This window comes from Triturus cristatus, chromosome 10 (assembly GCF_964204655.1).
Source record: "Triturus cristatus chromosome 10, aTriCri1.1, whole genome shotgun sequence".
Lineage (NCBI taxonomy): Eukaryota > Metazoa > Chordata > Amphibia > Caudata > Salamandridae > Triturus > Triturus cristatus.
Window position 1 is genome coordinate 149,693,439 of NC_140593.1, and position 19,041 is coordinate 149,712,479.

At 45.0% G+C, this 19,041-nt stretch overlaps 1 protein-coding gene across 1 annotated transcript in view; it reads right to left on the reverse strand.

Moving 5' to 3' along the window:
- The window catches only part of TMEM108 (transmembrane protein 108), an 820,487-nt gene extending 818,874 nt beyond the window's left edge, over nucleotides 1–1,613 (reverse strand). The window contains exon 1 of the mRNA XM_085629968.1: nucleotides 1,524–1,613. The gene's annotated coding sequence lies outside the window, so the exon portion shown is untranslated. The remainder of the gene's footprint in view (nucleotides 1–1,523) is intronic.
- Between the last annotated feature and the right edge of the window lie 17,428 nt (nucleotides 1,614–19,041).

The window sequence follows — 19,041 nt, forward strand, 5'->3', positions numbered from 1 at the left end:
CCTGCAACTGACACTACAGATGCGCGCTAGAGCCTGCAGCAGACACTACAGGTGCGTTATGCAGCCCTGCAACTGACACTACATGTGCGTGCTACAGCCTGCAGCTGACTCTACAGGTGCGTTATGCAGCCCTGCAACTGACACTTCTGATGCGCGCTAGAGCCTGCAGCTGACTCTACAGGTGCGTTATGCAGCCCTGCAACTGACACTACAGGTGCGTGCTACAGGCTGCAGCTGACTCTACAGGTGCGTTATGCAGCCCTGCAACTGACACTACTGGTGCGTGCTACAGCCTGCAGCTGACTCTACAGGTGCGTTATGCAGCCCTGCAGCAGACATTGCATGTGCTGCAGCCTTGCAGAAGACACTACAGGTGCATGCTGCAGTCCTGTAGAAGACAGTATAGTTGCTGCAGCCATACAGCAAACATTACAGGTGCGTGCTAAAGCCTCCAGCAGACACTACAGGTGCCTCAGCCTTGCAGCTGACACTACAGGTGCGTGCTACAGCCTACAGCAGACACTACACATGCGTTATGCAGCTTTGCAGCAGACACTACAGGTGCGTCATGCAGCCCTGCAGCAGACACTATAAGTGTGTTATACAGCGCTACAGCAGCAGACACTACAGGTACGTGCAGCGGTCCTGTGGTAGACACCCCAGGTGCGCTCTGCAGCCCCTACTACACACTACAGGATCTACAGCACTGAAACTGACACTACAAATGCGTGCTGCAGTCCTGCAGCAGATACTACAGATGTGTGCTGCAGCCCTGCAGCAGATACTACAGGTTCTGCAGCCCTGCAACTGACAATACAGATGCGTGCTGCACTCCCCTATCTGACACTATAGCTGATGCAGCTATGCATCAGCTACTACTGCTGGTGCAACTCTGCAACTGACACTACATGTACGTGCGGCAGCCTTGCACCAAACCCTACAGGTGCACGCTGCAACCCTGCAGTAGACACTAGAGATGCGTCCTGCAGCCCTGCAGCAGACACTACAGATGTGCCCTGCAGCGGATACTACAGGCGCTGCAGCCCTGCAGCAGACACTACAGGTTCTGCAGCCCTGCAACTGACAATACAGATGGGTGCTGCAGTCTCCTATCTGACACTATAGCTGCTGCAGCTCTGCACCAGACACTACAGTTGGTGCAACTCTGCAACTGACACTACAGGTACGTGCTGCAGCAGACCCTACCGGTGCGCGCTGCAGCCTTGCAGAAAACTCTACAGGCGCACGCTGCAGCCCTGCAGCAGACACTACAGGTACGTGCTGCAGCCCTGCAGCGGATACTACAGGTGCTGCAGCCCTGAAACGGACACTACAGGTGCGTTGTGCAGTCACTCCTGTATCCGACACTATAGGTCCATGCAGCAGACATTGGGTGATCCCCAACCTTGCCAATGAAGGGCAGCAACAGAAGCAGTGACAGCAAGAAAGCGGGTCCTTGAAGCAGCCAGGTTCAGTGAGGGGCGGGGACACCCCGAGGATGGTGTGGAGAAAGCCAGGCTTACCTCGGGGGGCAGTGACGCCGGGGCTCGCTGAGCTGGAATCGCCGCTCCGGGATCGCACACAGCTCACATCCAAAGGGATGCTCCTCCACAGCACTCTGCAGCACCGAGGCCAGTAACACATGGTGCAAGTGACTGCTCACGTGACCCAGCCAGCCAATCCGCAGGTCGCCGCGCGCGACGCCTCCTCCGTCATCCCGAGGGATGGCGCCTCGCAGCTCCCGCATGGACCGGCTCTGAGGGGTGCACTCTCCGCAGGATGCTGTTGTCGGCTGGCGGGTGCAGGCACCTGGCATGGCTGAGTGGCAGCAGTGAGGTGGGCACTGAGGAGCCCCCCTCACACACAGGCTAGGACTGAGTCACTGAGATCCCACCGCTTGGTACCGGGTGGCTATGGGACACAGGCCTGAGCACCGGAGCTCAGAGCCCAGACACTGAATTTAAATGAGCCCAGACGGCAGCGACAGCAGGCGCAGGGTATTACTGCCACCATTAAAGGCAGCGCGAACCCGGCCTGCACCAGACCAGGCATAATTGCACAGACACGAGCTCTCATCTGACGGGTTTAAAAGGATTTGGACGCGAGTACGCATCATTAATGATGTGAGATGCTAATAAAAAGCGCTCTCTGTGAAACCCGGTCCTGACCGCTGGCTGCTTTCATATGTAAAACCCTTCACAGAGGGCAAGCTTATTTCCGTCTGTTAATTTTTTATCATTAATAAAAAAAAAAACAGAAACATTGAAGTTCGCTCGTTTGTTAGCAGTGCGGATTTCGTAGATAATGGTACTGAGCACGTGGGAAATTACTGATTTGCCTAAGATCACACATCTTTGTCCAGAGAACTCACCTTCGTCAATCTGTTTCACTCTCTAGTTTAAAGGCATGAACTCAGTAATATAATAAGTTTAACAATTTGAATAGGTGTAATAAGTCTATAATACATTCTCATGATCTTCATTTATAGAAGTGTATTATATACCCCCTCTTTACCCCTCTCCCCCCTTTTTCTCCTCCTTTTATTATTGTTAAAATGTAAACAGCTTTCTACGCTGATTTATTGTCTCTTTTTATATTTCTAGATATTTTGCTTTTTCATGTCCTATTCTTATGTAATTATTACCTACTTAATAAAGCTTATTAAACATAATAAAAGGCATGAACTCAGACGCTAGATCGTATTGTTCTGTAAGGGGATTTATATAGCGCTTACTACCCCCAATGAGGCATTGAGGCTCTTTATGGTGGGCAGCTGCTACATCATAATTCAAAGTTAGTGGTTAATCCAGTGGTCATTTGTTGTTGTTGCACATTGCTGGTTACCAGGTTAGGCGTAGGAAATTGTTACTGGCATGTTCGGCCATTTCTGTTGGTAGATTAGGTTAGCAGGAGTTTGGTGAAGTTACTGGAGGGAGTCCAGGCACCTTGAGACTGGGATGAGTAGATTGGCGAGTAGTGGTTGGAGAAAGTTAGACGGCAAGGAGAGGTCCCACAGAAATAAAGGTTGTGGTCTGTGAGGAGCAGCGAGTCAAACTGAGAAGTGCGGGCTTTCAAATGTGAGATATTGTTGGTCTGTGTTTGTGAGGAGTGGTGTGGTTAGATTGCTGAAATATATTAGAGAGTAAGGTGGACAGACACGCGACAGAGAAGAAGACAACCAGGGGCGTTAAGGGACAAGGAGAGGAGGGTCATTCAATAAAAAGAGAGGAGAGAGAATAATCACTAGCTATAAAATGAGTCAAGGTCAAAGTTCATGCAGGGCTTTAGGGGGAGGATGGGAGTAGGTTTTGAGATAGGATGCAATCTGAGGTTGTATGAAGAGTAGAAGAAAGGATGAGGGATGTTACTTGTGGGCAGGTAATATACGTTGTTACTTCTTTGGCTGTTTTATTTGGCTGACTGATCTTGACAGTCTGCCTGCTTTTAGCTTGTTATAATATGAGGTACGGTGATTACATGGTATGTCCGTATAGCTGGTGCTTTATAATTTATATGGTAAGATTTAAAGGCTTCGGCCTTCTTTGGCATTTGCATTTTTTTATTTTGTTGTGAATTAGTTTGAGATGGATATGTGGGTGGCCTGTTTCTCAGGGCTTGTGGTTATCTCTGAAACTGGTAAGGGGTTTTGGTTAAGCCGTTCATCTGATGTAGTTCTTACTTGGTCGTAGAGGGTCTTGGAGGGGCATTTCTCTGTCGGCTAAGAGGCCAGAGATTGAGATCATGTTGATTTTCTGTTGGATCATGTTGAGAATAACCAGGTCTTATCCATTCCTCCGAACTCTAAGTGATTCTCAGTGACTCTGATCGTGGAAGATCGGGAGTTCCATAGTTTTGTGGCTTGAACAAAGAAGCTGGTGCTGTTAAATGGTAGCGGCAGTTTCAGTCGATAACCTTTCAAGTATTTGCCCGGCGGTAATCGCCTCTCATACCACTCGATAATTTACCAATGAAAGAGGCAGGCGCCGGAGACTGGAAGGCAGGAAACAAAGTTTTATTCCGTCGGAGCAGAACACATCAGATCAGACAGCAAGGTATCGTCACGAGGTGCTCTAACTGCATCTCTGAGACCTGGTCTCTTATACACCAGTTTATTGCTTTATTACACATAGTACATCCTTGAGATTCCCTTGATGCATGAGGGAACATCCCCTGAAGCCCCGGCTCAGATCCGATCCCACACATAGTTACAGTAGAGGTTCCCACCTTACCCGCAGTGGGAGATGGCTATCGCGCAGCAGGGAATTCCGCCAATTCCCGGGGGTGTGTGCGACCGGCCGGGTCTCAGGGGGTAGGGGCTTTGATCCACTGTAATCCCTTTGATGTGGGGTGTTTCCCTTACAGTAGGGGCAATAAACTGCATCCGCAGCGCTAGGTGATGGCCTGGGACCAGTTCGGACAATGGGGCGCAGAGGAAGGGGGTTATCAAAGGAGCGGCATGACCATGTATGGGATGTCGGTCGGATGTGGTTCCGTAGCAGGGTCGCGCTGAAGGAGAGGGTTTATGGCCCGTGTATGAGAGAGCGGGGGTGGCCGGCGCGCGGGGGATGTTCGCAGCGCCAGGGGAAAGCGCTGGTGATCGAGAATGAGCGGGGAGAGAGTGGAGTGCCTAAAATGGCGGCCGTGCATTCGCTGTGCGTGGCGCTGGGGAGAGGCAAGATGGCGCAGATAATGTTCAGTTTGCAAGCTAAATTTCCACAGTCCTCCCTTTTAACATATCTCGCCAGCTTGCCTGGCCGTCATTTATCTTCGTTAACCTTCAGCTATAATATCGTTAATGTCTTTCGTACATTCCTTAAAGATACAGAGTTTTTTTAGGGCAGGCAGGAGTAATCTGACACATTTGCTTATAGTTACTTACAGGTGATAAAGTAGGCGAGGAGGTAGTACATACAGAGTTACAGTATAGTCGTGTACATGGCTGGTGTTGTATGAATGTTACTATACAAAGTTACATTTTCTTAACTTCTCAGTGTACAGTCGGAAGTGATTGATGCAACATCATGAAAACTTGATAAGAAGATAGTTAATATAAAAAGGTGGTTGGGAGAGGATTTTCAACTTTGACATGGGTTCTTCTTTCCAGTGTCCTTTTTTATAAAGAGCTATCACTGGTAAGCTCTCATTGTTGTTCTTCTTTCGTTGGCACTGTTGAGCACCGGCGGTGGAGCTAAGGTCCAGCTCAAATCCAATTTCTCACGTTGCAGGGTGTGATCATTCACTGTTCTCCGATCACAGCCCTGTTCCTTAACACAGTTCACCATAGGTACTTTGAGACAGGGTACCTGCTTTTTGTTCTTCTGTGGGAAGGTCAGATTCATAATCCATATAAAAGATGGTGAGAGAGAGAAGGGTGTGACGTGCTTCGGGACGCCGAGGGAAGAGGGGGTGGAGTGGGATCGGATCAAAAATGTGGACCAAGGGGAGCAGAATCTTCCAGCACTGGGCCCATCAATCGGGCCCGACGGGTTGAGACTTCAGGCACTGTGGTAAATAATTTAATTACCGGAACTTAATTTGATGCGGAAACTAAACAAGAATAGCTCAATAAAATAAGAGGCAGAATCCGTGGTATTAGAGGTTCGGAACGGGCTTTATTCCTATACAAAGGAACATAATTCGAATTATGGGCCTTCTATTCCATCACCACGAAAGTTCAGGAAGGAAGGAACATATATTATTGACAGATAGGCAGTTTTATAGAAAATACATTACAGTAAAACAGATGCAGGAGGCGTAACAGTTGAAAACAGAGATAAAGGCATACATGCGTAACTAAAATAGATGTAACTAGGCGTAACTAAAGAACGTCATTGGGTATGGTGTCACAAATGGGTGGTTCTATGAAAGAATTTCGCAATGTCAGCAGAAATACTTGGCAGAGATGCGCGTGCAGCAGCATGACGTGTGATTTGACGTGCAACTAGAAGGAGAAAGTAACTTGACATTTAGCTCTACATGTGGAGACAAAAGTCTGGGGTTATGTCAACCTAATCCCAAATCATATCTAATATCCTATGTTTAAAGAACTGTGTTATCCAAAAAGAGAGTTCTCTTAGGATAGAATCTTATTCTATACTGACTATACTGACTGTTAGTGCGTGTACAAGCGTCTAAGTGTCTACACTAGATGCGAGGGGGTAGGAATATTCCATGGTAACGGGGCTATGAATTACTTGCATGAGGACAGCGAGGCCTGGCCCTTTGCATGGTAGCTGGAGGAATGTTTACCTAAACTACTAGACAGGAATGCATCGGATGAGGAGCGAAGGAGATAATCTCGAAGGTGAAATACAGTTTTTGGCAGGCGACGGGCTGGATCAGGCTCCGTTAGCCGCGCAGGGAGTAAGACAAAGTTCATGGTCACAGATGCAGGCTCAGACTGGAACTTTCAGAGGCAGAAGGCAAGAAAAGGCTTGGTGGCAGAATCAGGGCCTACTCGCCTGGACTGTAAAAATGTGGGAAGTGAACCATATAAAGCCGGTGGCCTTTCATACTTAGGAATAGGATATCCGGCCCATTCATGGCGGATCTGAAAGAGGACATGTTGACGGTGGACGCACATGTGTTTGCGTCTTCATAACTGGAACTGGAGGGAACATACATGTACTTGTGATTTATACATGAAACCGTTGGGGTCCAAGATAGGGGACATAACCGACCATAAAAATCCATATTTCCACATTCCCTCCTTGTCCCCTACTTGCCCTTAAGAGATATCAATCTTCATCAATCCATCGATCTGTTCACATAACATCATTTGTTCTTCTTTCTTCTTCCGGGATCTCGAACGAAAACTTGGATATGGGATACACGAGGTGGCACACAGACCACAAATCGCTGGCCCACATTGTAGACATAAGCAGCAACTGAATAGTATGAGAAAGCCGATACCTAGGAAGGAGAGCATTCTCCATCCCCAGGCTGACAACACGCCCCAGAACCAACCTGACCAAGTCCAGGTGCCTGGACTCTGGTGTATCTGGCTTACAATCTTATGAAGGTGGGTTATGGCTTTATATACTGACGGTGAATTTTCTGGTATGAAAATGCAACAACTTGATCCGATGACCCTACAAGCTCCGCCCCTATCGGCCAGGATGACGTCAAGGACAAGACGATTCTGAAGCACAACAATCCGCATAGCAGACTGCTCTTCTGTTAAATTGCCTAAGGCGGAAATAGTTTCGTTCACTACTGCTTCAAGTGTTCTTGTTAATCTACATATCAACTTACTATTAGTGACTGTACCTATATAGGGGAAGAAACCTTTATTGAAATCTGTGTATTTTTCCCATGCTGTTTCAGTGTAATCGACTATTGGGAGATCTCTCTGCTGTCTATTGTGTACTAAATGAGTATTTCTATGATAATCAGGAGGAGCTAAGAAAACAGGTGGTAGAAGGAATGCTATATAACAGGTACCATCCCAATCTAGAGGTAGACGTATATATGCGGTCTGGCCACATATAAAGTAGGAATGACGAGAAGCTCTAAATGTAGACTTGCCTTGATCACTGAATTTTATCACAGTGGTGCATTTACTATGGCCCATGTGTATGGAGCCATTCTTTCTTATGCATAGTTCCCCTTTAACCGGGAATACGAACATGGCGGACAAGATTGGTGTAGCTTCAGATTCAACGTTCAGGATCATGAGGTTAAGTGTAAAATTACCTAATCCATATACTTCATTTTCTAGATCAGTTCCTGTACTTTTGGGAAGTCCCTCCTTGTTAGGGTAGCAGACCTTAAGCAAAACTAAGTTCAGGTTTCCCCATACCCAGTTGTCTTGATAAACTGCGGAATTCGAGTCTAAGGAATTAATTAAACTAAACCATGCTCCACAGGAGCCATTGTGTGTGAACGGATATGGAAAGAGGGGCAAAACTCCCTTATAGTTCTGATAGGGAGGGAGTCGGCCACATATCCAACAATTTGTAGCATTGCTAGTTTGATGGGAATGATGTAACATACTAATAAAAGTGTTATTGCGCAGCGCAAATCTATATGACAACTCATGCGGTGGTAATTCACTAAAAGAATGTTCAGCAGTAACATTGTAAACATGTTTAGAAATAGGATAATATAAGTGCAACAATATACTTGCAGCGATTATTAAAAGACATAAGAAAAACAAAATTAATAACGTCACTGTGCAATGACTACGCAGTGATTTACAGTACGCATGTTTCTTCAACTGCATTTCATTATTTCTTTCTCTATTCCGGTCCAGAGAATACATGTCAGAGACAAATTCAACCGATTCACCTTGGAGAGGACTTAAACAATCAAATTGTCTGACTGACTGGACCTCAATTTTAGTCTATATAGTTCTGAGTTCGTTTGCTCAACCAAGGGGAGCTTTGAGTCTGTCTTTGAGGAAATACAGGGTTTAGTCTCTATATGGGATGGTAGTCCATAACATTTCTTGATATGACTCGAATGTATCCAACCTTTGCGACCTTCGATCTTCACGGCTGTCCTCGTGGTGAGTAGTACAAGTTGAGGCGATCTCCACCTCGGATCCAGCTGAGTCTTCCGGTCAAAATTCCGCACTAACACCAAGTCCCCGGGAACTACGTCATGGGGTTTCACCTCGGTGTTGTCGGGAAAGGCTGCAGCTACCTGTGAACGACAAGATTGTAGTGCAGACATCAAGGAAGCCAGGTAATCTGTCAGCATATTACAGTCAACGTCAGTAATTTTACGAGGTATAGGCGTCCCCCACATATTTGGTGGTCTACCGAAGATCACCTCATACGGGGATAGCCCTGTTCGAGAGTGCGCTACCATTCTCATGTAAAAGAGTGCAACTGGTAAGGCTACTACCCAATCGACACCTTTCTGTCTACATATTTTGGACAATCTGATTTTCAGAGTTTCATTATGTCGTTCCACGAGACCTGCTGCCTCGGGGTGTCGGACACAGTGAAATCTCCATTGATAGCCTAACAAAAGTGAAACGTGTTTCATTAGTTCGGATGAGAACGGCTGGCCGTTATCTGAGTAGACAACACGTGGTAAACCGTACCGTGGGAAGAATTCTCGAACTAACTGTTTGGCAGTAGTCGGGGCAGTGTAATCTGAGACCGGGTATGCTTCTGTCCAACGGGAAAGAGCACAAACAACTACAAGAACATATTTGAATCCTCGACATCGTTCCATCTGGATATAATCCATCTGGAGGACTTCAAAAGGGTGATCAGGAGGCTGAAATCCACCCTGTTCTACGGGAATGCTTTTACCTGGGTTAAACTGACAACAGATCATACAAGTACGAACTTTTTGTTTAGCTGCGGCTCGTAAATGTTTGTTGAACCAAATGTGTTGAATGCTGTCTAGCATAGCCTTTTCTCCTAGGTGCGCTGGACTATGTATTGTGTTAATGATGACTTGGACCATTGAGTCGGGAAGAAACCATACAGATTTCTCCTTCGTCATCCATCCCTGATCCGTTTGGATCCCTCCTAATTCAGTCCATTTCTTTATTTCTTCTGGTGTAGCATGTGTCTGTATGTCAATTACGTCAAGAGCGGGATCCTTAACCGTCATGCAATGTGTTGGTGTCAGAACTATTGTCTTTGTCATGTCAGATGTGTGAGTTTTATTCTGAGCAGTCTGTTTAGCTGTTCTGTCAGCTAGGTCATTGCCTTGGGAAATGATATCAGTAACTTTCGTATGAGCTTTACATTTCATAATTGATATCGCAATGGGTAGATGTATTGCATCTAATAAGGCATGAATGAGGGGTCCGTGCTGAATGTGGGTACCGTGAGAAGTTAAATAACCTCTCTCTCGCCACAGCACGCCGAAGTCATGTACAACTCCGAATGCATAACGTGAATCTGTGTATATGTTGACTTTCTTATTTGTGGCTTGAATACAGGCTTGTGTCAGAGCGATGAGCTCTGCTGCTTGAGCTGACAAGGTATTAATACGATTTGTTTCAATGACTTCAGTGTCTGTTGTAACTGCATACGCGGCCACTAGCTCTCCTGTACTTGTTCTCATACATGAACCATCTACATACAACGTCAGGTCTGGATCTGACAATGGGACGTCTGTCAAGTCTTGTCTGGGTTTCGTCGTGATAGTAATAACTTCAATACAATCGTGTGCTAGTGGGTCTGTTCCGTTTACTGGCAAAAGTGTGGCAGGATTCAATGTACTACAACGTCTGATTTCTATGTGTGGCTGAAACAATGTCAATTCGTAACCGGTAAGTCTTGCTATAGTCAAGTGTTGTGTTTGTGTGCGGTTCAAGAGAACTTCTACTGCGTGTGGTACTTGTACTGTCAATTGATGTCCTAACACTATGGCATCGCTTTGTCTGATTGCTAAAGCTGTCGCTGCCACTGATTTCAGGCACGCAGGCAGAGCCTGAGCTACAGGATCTAATGTACTAGAAAAATAAGCACATGGTTTGTGTGCTCCTGCTTGTTCCTGTGTGAGTACTGACAACGCAGTACCTTCGCGTTCTGTGACAAAGAGTGTAAACTGTTTATTGTAACATGGTGTTGCTAGGACAGGTGCTTGACATAAAGCCTTCTTTAGGCTTTCAAAAGCTTGTGTATGTTCTTGAGTCCAAGGGAGGACAGTCGATGTGGCCGCCTCCTGTGTTGTCAACTGAATGAGTGGTTTTGCTAGAAATGCATACTGAGGGATCCACTGCCTACAATATGAAGTGAGGCCTATAAAAGCCCGTACCTCCTTTTGTGTCTTGGGTATTGGCATGTTAATAATTAACTGGATGCGATCGGGTGTAAGCTGCCTTCCCTCCTTGGACAGCGAGTGACCAAGGTAAACAACTCGCTGAACACAGAATTGCAGCTTAGAAGGGGACACCTTGTGCCCCTTTTCGGCCAAAAATTGTAAAACCGTCAGTGAGCCTTTTTCACATTCAGGTTCGCTTCTAGCGGTGATCAGCAGATCATCGACATATTGAAGCAGGGCAGTGTTGACTGGCATGTGGATACTGTCAAGTTCTCGTTTCAGTGCTTGGCTATAGATGCTGGGGCTTTCTGTGAATCCTTGAGGTGCGCGTGTGAATTTAAAGCTTCGTCCATTTAAACTAAATCCGAACAAGTATTGGCTTTCCGGATCTATTGGGACGCTGAAAAAGGCATTCTTGAGATCAATTACAGTAAAGAATGTTGCTTCGGAATCAATGGCTGTCAGTAATGAAGAAATGTCTGGAACTACGGGGTATTGTGGTACAATACATTTATTTAATTCGCGCAGATCAATAACCAATCGATATACTGGCGGGGCTTTAGGATCAGTTCGTTTAAGAATCGGAATTATCGGGGAATTACATACATTGGAGTCGGTTTCCACAACCACTCCTTGGGTAATAAGCTCGTCAATGATTTGCAGTAAAGCCAATACAGCATCTGGTGGTAACTTGTATTGTCGCATACGTGGTAGTACCACTCCTGTCTTTAGTGTAACTCGATATGGTGTAATGTTCATACAACCAACATCTGTAGGGCCCTGTGCCCATAAATGTGTGGGTAAAGTCTGCAGTCGGTGATCCATGTCTCGGGACACATAGTGCCCTTTGAAATCACGTAAAAACAATCTTACTCCTTCCGGAGAACAACATATTATAGCTCCTAGAGCTTTCAATGTTTTTATACCTAACAGGTTTTCTGGACATGATTTAGTAAGCAATAAATCCGTAGTTCGTGTCAAGGGACCAATCGTAAGTGGAAGAGGCTGTGACACTTCGTTAATGATAGGTTTTCCTGAAAAACCAAGGGAAATATTCTGTGAGCCTGAGAGGGGTGCCCCTGGAACTTCACTACGTTTTATGGTTGTTCGGCTTGCCCCTGTATCAAGTAAAATTTTTCTGTCCTGGCCTAATAGTTCACTGTGTACATAAGGTCCTTCTTGATCTACAGGGACCTCGATAAGGGGTAAGCCAACTTCCCTCTCTAGGCTGTTTCATGAGTATCGTTGATAATCAGGGTAGTCATACTGTGCGGTCTGGTACATCTGTCGTGTCGTTGTTGGTGTGGCAGCAATAGGCTGCGGTGGTGGAGCTGGCATAGACTGTTGCGGAGCTGGCATGGCCTGTGCATGCTGCGGAGCTCCTTGTTGGTTCTGATCCTGTCTAAGTGGTCGTGGTCTTTCTTTTGTATTACCTATGGCGATATTATGTTTTAAAACTGGACAATCGTGTACATAATGACCTGGCTGTTTACAATAGTTGCATGTCCCTTTTACAGAAACTGCTGAAACACTGGACTGTGTCATACCTTTTTTATGACCGTCAGCTGGAACTGTCTGGGAAACTAGCATTTTCATTTTCGTGTCTTTTATGCGTCTTTGTTCATGTTCTTGTTCCTCTCTAATTCTATTGTGATGGTACTGTAGCATTTGTAACATTTGTGACGGAGTGTTACCTTGCCAGGTACTCTCGAATTTCAATACTCTATTCTTAACTTGGGGCAGGGCATTTTCAACTAATTTTGTCACAAACAGATGTGGATACGATTCGCTACTTGCTTTTATTCCACTATTTATACCAAAACATTTTTCGAATCGGGCATAAAAGTCACTAGTGTCTTCATCTTGCTTTTGTTTACAGGCTGAGATTGCACCCCAGTCTTCTTTTTTCGTAGTTAATAAACGTGGCAGTACCTGTACTAGTAAACCTGGTAGTATTTTGGTCTTTTCCCCAAGCCCTAAACCTGGACCTCGAGCTGTTTCTTCGTTTTCTAATGCTGTCCAATCTATCTTTTGGTCTCCCACCTCCCAATCCTTTTCTTTGAGTTTTTCATAAATGCCCGCAGGCATTAATACCTTTAATATTTTCATAATGTCGGGATAGGTATACTCTCCCATGAGCAACATGTCTTTAATTTCACGGTGGAAACCCGCTGGGTCTTTGTCATGACTGGGTACCACTTTCTTCATTTCTAATAGTTCCATTTTGGATATGGGTGTGTATACAAACACACGTTTGAACTGATTGTCATCACCTTTTATCGGGTGGACTTCGCGTAAGGGATTCTGTCTATCCATATAATACGTCGTTCTTTCCTTGATGGACACTGAGACATGTTCGGGGCATACAAAAAGAATGTACTGCTTTCTGGATTCTAGTATTTCTCTAATTAACTCAGTACCTGAACCTCTCCATTTATTCGTGAGTAATTCAGTCAATATATCAGGTAAGGGACCAGGATCGGAGTGTTGGCTTTTATATAATACGAGGAGTTGTTGAATCATATAGATACCAGCTAAACGCTGTTCATCTGGGTTGAGGTTCAAAAACGTGTGTGCTAGTGTATCATCACTATATTTTCCGGGACTGTCAACCCAGTGAACGGCTGACCTGGCTAATTCTTGTTCGTCCATAGAATCGAGTATATGATAACCCCTTCGTTCTCGGAGTAATTTGTCAGCGGCTTGGAACGAATGTTCGGGGGACCTTATATTTATTATAGGTGTTTGGAAATTTCTGTTATTATCTGGACGTATCGGACGTATCGGATCAGTAAAGCATCTAGTATTATTGCAAGATCTTCCTCTACCGACATAGGCCATTGTTTCTAACTGTCCTGTGGGCAGTTCTAATTCTTCCTCCTCTTCAGTTTGTTCAGACTGGTCTACTGCTAATCTTTCTTCGTGTATTCGTTCTACTTCTTTGCGGATTTTTCGGCACATAGCTATTATATTTAATCGTTTATCATGTCTCCCTTCTGATATATTCCGACTCCATGTAGTAAGAGTTTGCATTTCTTCCGGATTTACTCCTGGTCGGTCTTGATTTCTGACCACACAATTTATGAGGAAACGTAACAGTTCTCCCTGTATCTCCACTTTCTGGTACTCCATGGCTCTATTAATACTTTCAGAATCTCGCCCTGACTGGACAAAGTGATATATACTTTCTAAATGTGTAGTCATTCCTGGTAGCCTCCCTAAATATATTGCAGCTCGTCGGATACGTAATGATGCCAACAGCATTTCATCCTTTTTGCCGGGCACAGGGTCATATCTACAATCTACTAGAAGTTCCTTAAGCATGTCGGGAGTTACTAGTTTGGGCGTACGTTGGTGAGCTAATTCTTGAAAGGAAAGTTTATTTACTCTGGGTGGCGTGGAAAAAATGTTTGTTGTACCTCCTGTAGCACCGCCTGGGGTGCTGGGTGTGAAAGGATTCGTTGAACGTGATATAGCAACCATAGGTGTGGGTACAGCTGTAGAAACAGATGTGTTTGCCGGAACTTGTATCGGAGTTTGTTGTTGTGGGGGTACAGACGGAGGGTCTTGGCGTTGAACCCCCTCGGCAGGCGGTCTATGTGGTGCAGTATTAGCATACTCGGGAGTTGCGTCGTCTAAATAAGAGGAAAGGAAAACATCTTCTGCGGTTCTGGGATGCCCTTTGGGATGTGCTTTTATCGGAAACAATGGAGGTGGCAAGTCTTTTGGTATCTCCGGAGTAGCCTTAGGTAACCCTTCGGCCAGAAGAGGATACATACCATTCATAAGGGCATTTCTTTGTCTGTCTATTTGTTCTGCTTTTGCTCGGGTACCTTCTTCAATTAATAGATTTTCTCGGACTTTATTTGAATTCTCCTTACTCTTCTCTTCCTGTCTACGTGCTTTTTCTGTACGTCTATACGATTCTTTACGCCATAATTCAATGGCATCTTTCTGTGATTGTCTAGCTTTCTTTTTCCATAATTCTTCCTCTACTTTCATGATGCAATCTGCATCCCAGGTCCCAGCTGCGGGCCACCTCTGACTTTCTGGTAATTCCTTGGTGTAGTCTACCCATAAATCAAGAAATAATATGGCGTCTAGGCCATGTTTATGATACATGAAGTACCCTGGAGTGTCCCTAGGAGGAATGGGAGCAGCTTCTTCGAGTACCCCTTTTCTAGTTTTGATCTGTCTTAATTTCGAAAAGAGCGGCATATTGAGAACTGATCTGATACCTAATTTTGAACACGTTTAATACAACAGAACACAATAATGAACAGTCATTCACACCACAATATGCAGAACGTATTTAAAACATTTAACATTTAACTTTTAATGAACAACAATGATGGCCATTTAGGGAACTAGTCACTAAGCATAATACTCGGCACTAACTAGGTAATTCTGAATTATATACTAGACATACTAGATATACTGTTAAACAGTACAGATACACTGCTGAAACAGTGCAGACCGGATTTGTGTACCCAAACCCGTCTTGACCGGCACAACCTATGTGCACGTCAGAACGCCTCCCCGGCAATGGTACTCACCGGGTAGCTCGAAACGGAAGGCCTCTGAACTGAACTTGAACTGGACTTGGACCGAACTGGACTCGACTCGAAACTTCGGAACTTCGGAACCTGGTGGGCCTCTGTATACCTCGGATCTTGCTCTCTCAGCTAGGCTCTGGTCGGGATACTTCGCACTTCTCACCGCCTCGTCTGGGTGTTGATCGCAGCCTCAGTTACCCCCGCTCGGCAGGAGGGAGATACAGGAAATCCTGTGGGTACGCGTTGTTGTCCGTCCAGCTGTGGCAGGAGACCGGGCCTGCAACGCACCTCCGGCGCGTGAGATGAGAAAGTGTCCCTGTTCGGGCGCCATATATGTGGTAAATAATTTAATTACCGGAACTTAATTTGATGCGGAAACTAAACAAGAATAGCTCAATAAAATAAGAGGCAGAATCCGTGGTATTAGAGGTTCGGAACGGGCTTTATTCCTATACAAAGGAACATAATTCGAATTATGGGCCTTCTATTCCATCACCACGAAAGTTCAGGAAGGAAGGAACATATATTATTGACAGATAGGCAGTTTTATAGAAAATACATTACAGTAAAACAGATGCAGGAGGCGTAACAGTTGAAAACAGAGATAAAGGCATACATGCGTAACTAAAATAGATGTAACTAGGCGTAACTAAAGAACGTCATTGGGTATGGTGTCACAAATGGGTGGTTCTATGAAAGAATTTCGCAATGTCAGCAGAAATACTTGGCAGAGATGCGCGTGCAGCAGCATGACGTGTGATTTGACGTGCAACTAGAAGGAGAAAGTAACTTGACATTTAGCTCTACATGTGGAGACAAAAGTCTGGGGTTATGTCAACCTAATCCCAAATCATATCTAATATCCTATGTTTAAAGAACTGTGTTATCCAAAAAGAGAGTTCTCTTAGGATAGAATCTTATTCTATACTGACTATACTGACTGTTAGTGCGTGTACAAGCGTCTAAGTGTCTACACTAGATGCGAGGGGGTAGGAATATTCCATGGTAACGGGGCTATGAATTACTTGCATGAGGACAGCGAGGCCTGGCCCTTTGCACGGTAGCTGGAGGAATGTTTACCTAAACTACTAGACAGGAATGCATCGGATGAGGAGCGAAGGAGATAATCTCGAAGGTGAAATACAGTTTTTGGCAGGCGACGGGCTGGATCAGGCTCCGTTAGCCGCGCAGGGAGTAAGACAAAGTTCATGGTCACAGATGCAGGCTCAGACTGGAACTTTCAGAGGCAGAAGGCAAGAAAAGGCTTGGTGGCAGAATCAGGGCCTACTCGCCTGGACTGTAAAAATGTGGGAAGTGAACCATATAAAGCCGGTGGCCTTTCATACTTAGGAATAGGATATCCGGCCCATTCATGGCGGATCTGAAAGAGGACATGTTGACGGTGGACGCACATGTGTTTGCGTCTTCATAACTGGAACTGGAGGGAACATACATGTACTTGTGATTTATACATGAAACCGTTGGGGTCCAAGATAGGGGACATAACCGACCATAAAAATCCATATTTCCACATTCCCTCCTTGTCCCCTACTTGCCCTTAAGAGATATCAATCTTCATCAATCCATCGATCTGTTCACATAACATCATTTGTTCTTCTTTCTTCTTCCGGGATCTCGAACGAAAACTTGGATGTGGGATACACGAGGTGGCACACAGACCACAAATCGCTGGCCCACATTGTAGACATAAGCAGCAACTGAATAGTATGAGAAAGCCGATACCTAGGAAGGAGAGCATTCTCCATCCCCAGGCTGACAACACGCCCCAGAACCAACCTGACCAAGTCCAGGTGCCTGGACTCTGGTGTATCTGGCTTACAATCTTATGAAGGTGGGTTATGGCTTTATATACTGACGGTGAATTTTCTGGTATGAAAATGCAACAACTTGATCCGATGACCCTACAAGCTCCGCCCCTATCGGCCAGGATGACGTCAAGGACAAGACGATTCTGAAGCACAACAATCCGCATAGCAGACTGCTCTTCTGTTAAATTGCCTAAGGCGGAAATAGTTTCGTTCACTACTGCTTCAAGTGTTCTTGTTAATCTACATATCAACTTACTATTAGTGACTGTACCTATATAGGGGAAGAAACCTTTATTGAAATCTGTGTATTTTTCCCATGCTGTTTCAGTGTAATCGACTATTGGGAGATCTCTCTGCTGTCTATTGTGTACTAAATGAGTATTTCTATGATAATCAGGAGGAGCTAAGAAAACAGGTGGTAGAAGGAATGCTATATAACAGGTACCATCCCAATCTAGAGGTAGACGTATATATGCGGTCTGGCCACATATAAAGTAGGAATGACGAGAAGCTCTAAATGTAGACTTGCCTTGATCACTGAATTTTATCACAGTGGTGCATTTACTATGGCCCATGTGTATGGAGCCATTCTTTCTTATGCATAGTTCCCCTTTAACCGGGAATACGAACATGGCGGACAAGATTGGTGTAGCTTCAGATTCAACGTTCAGGATCATGAGGTTAAGTGTAAAATTACCTAATCCATATACTTCATTTTCTAGATCAGTTCCTGTACTTTTGGGAAGTCCCTCCTTGTTAGGGTAGCAGACCTTAAGCAAAACTAAGTTCAGGTTTCCCCATACCCAGTTGTCTTGATAAACTGCGGAATTCGAGTCTAAGGAATTAATTAAACTAAACCATGCTCCACAGGAGCCATTGTGTGTGAACGGATATGGAAAGAGGGGCAAAACTCCCTTATAGTTCTGATAGGGAGGGAGTCGGCCACATATCCAACAATTTGTAGCATTGCTAGTTTGATGGGAATGATGTAACATACTAATAAAAGTGTTATTGCGCAGCGCAAATCTATATGACAACTCATGCGGTGGTAATTCACTAAAAGAATGTTCAGCAGTAACATTGTAAACATGTTTAGAAATAGGATAATATAAGTGCAACAATATACTTGCAGCGATTATTAAAAGACATAAGAAAAACAAAATTAATAACGTCACTGTGCAATGACTACGCAGTGATTTACAGTACGCATGTTTCTTCAACTGCATTTCATTATTTCTTTCTCTATTCCGGTCCAGAGAATACATGTCAGAGACAAATTCAACCGATTCACCTTGGAGAGGACTTAAACAATCAAATTGTCTGACTGACTGGACCTCAATTTTAGTCTATATAGTTCTGAGTTCGTTTGCTCAACCAAGGGGAGCTTTGAGTCTGTCTTTGAGGAAATACAGGGTTTAGTCTCTATATGGGATGGTAGTCCATAACATTTCTTGATATGACTCGAATGTATCCATCCTTTGCAACCTTCGATCTTCACGGCTGTCCTCGTGGTGAGTAGTACAAGTTGAGGCGATCTCCACCTCGGATCCAGCTGAGTCTTCCGGTCAAAATTCCGCACTAACACCAAGTCCCCGGGAACTACGTCATGGGGTTTCACCTCGGTGTTGTCGGGAAAGGCTGCAGCTACCTGTGAACGACAAGATTGTAGTGCAGACATCAAGGAAGCCAGGTAATCTGTCAGCATATTACAGTCAACGTCAGTAATTTTACGAGGTATAGGCGTCCCCCACATATTTGGTGGTCTACCGAAGATCACCTCATACGGGGATAGCCCTGTTCGAGAGTGCGCTACCATTCTCATGTAAAAGAGTGCAACTGGTAAGGCTACTACCCAATCGACACCTTTCTGTCTACATATTTTGGACAATCTGATTTTCAGAGTTTCATTATGTCGTTCCACG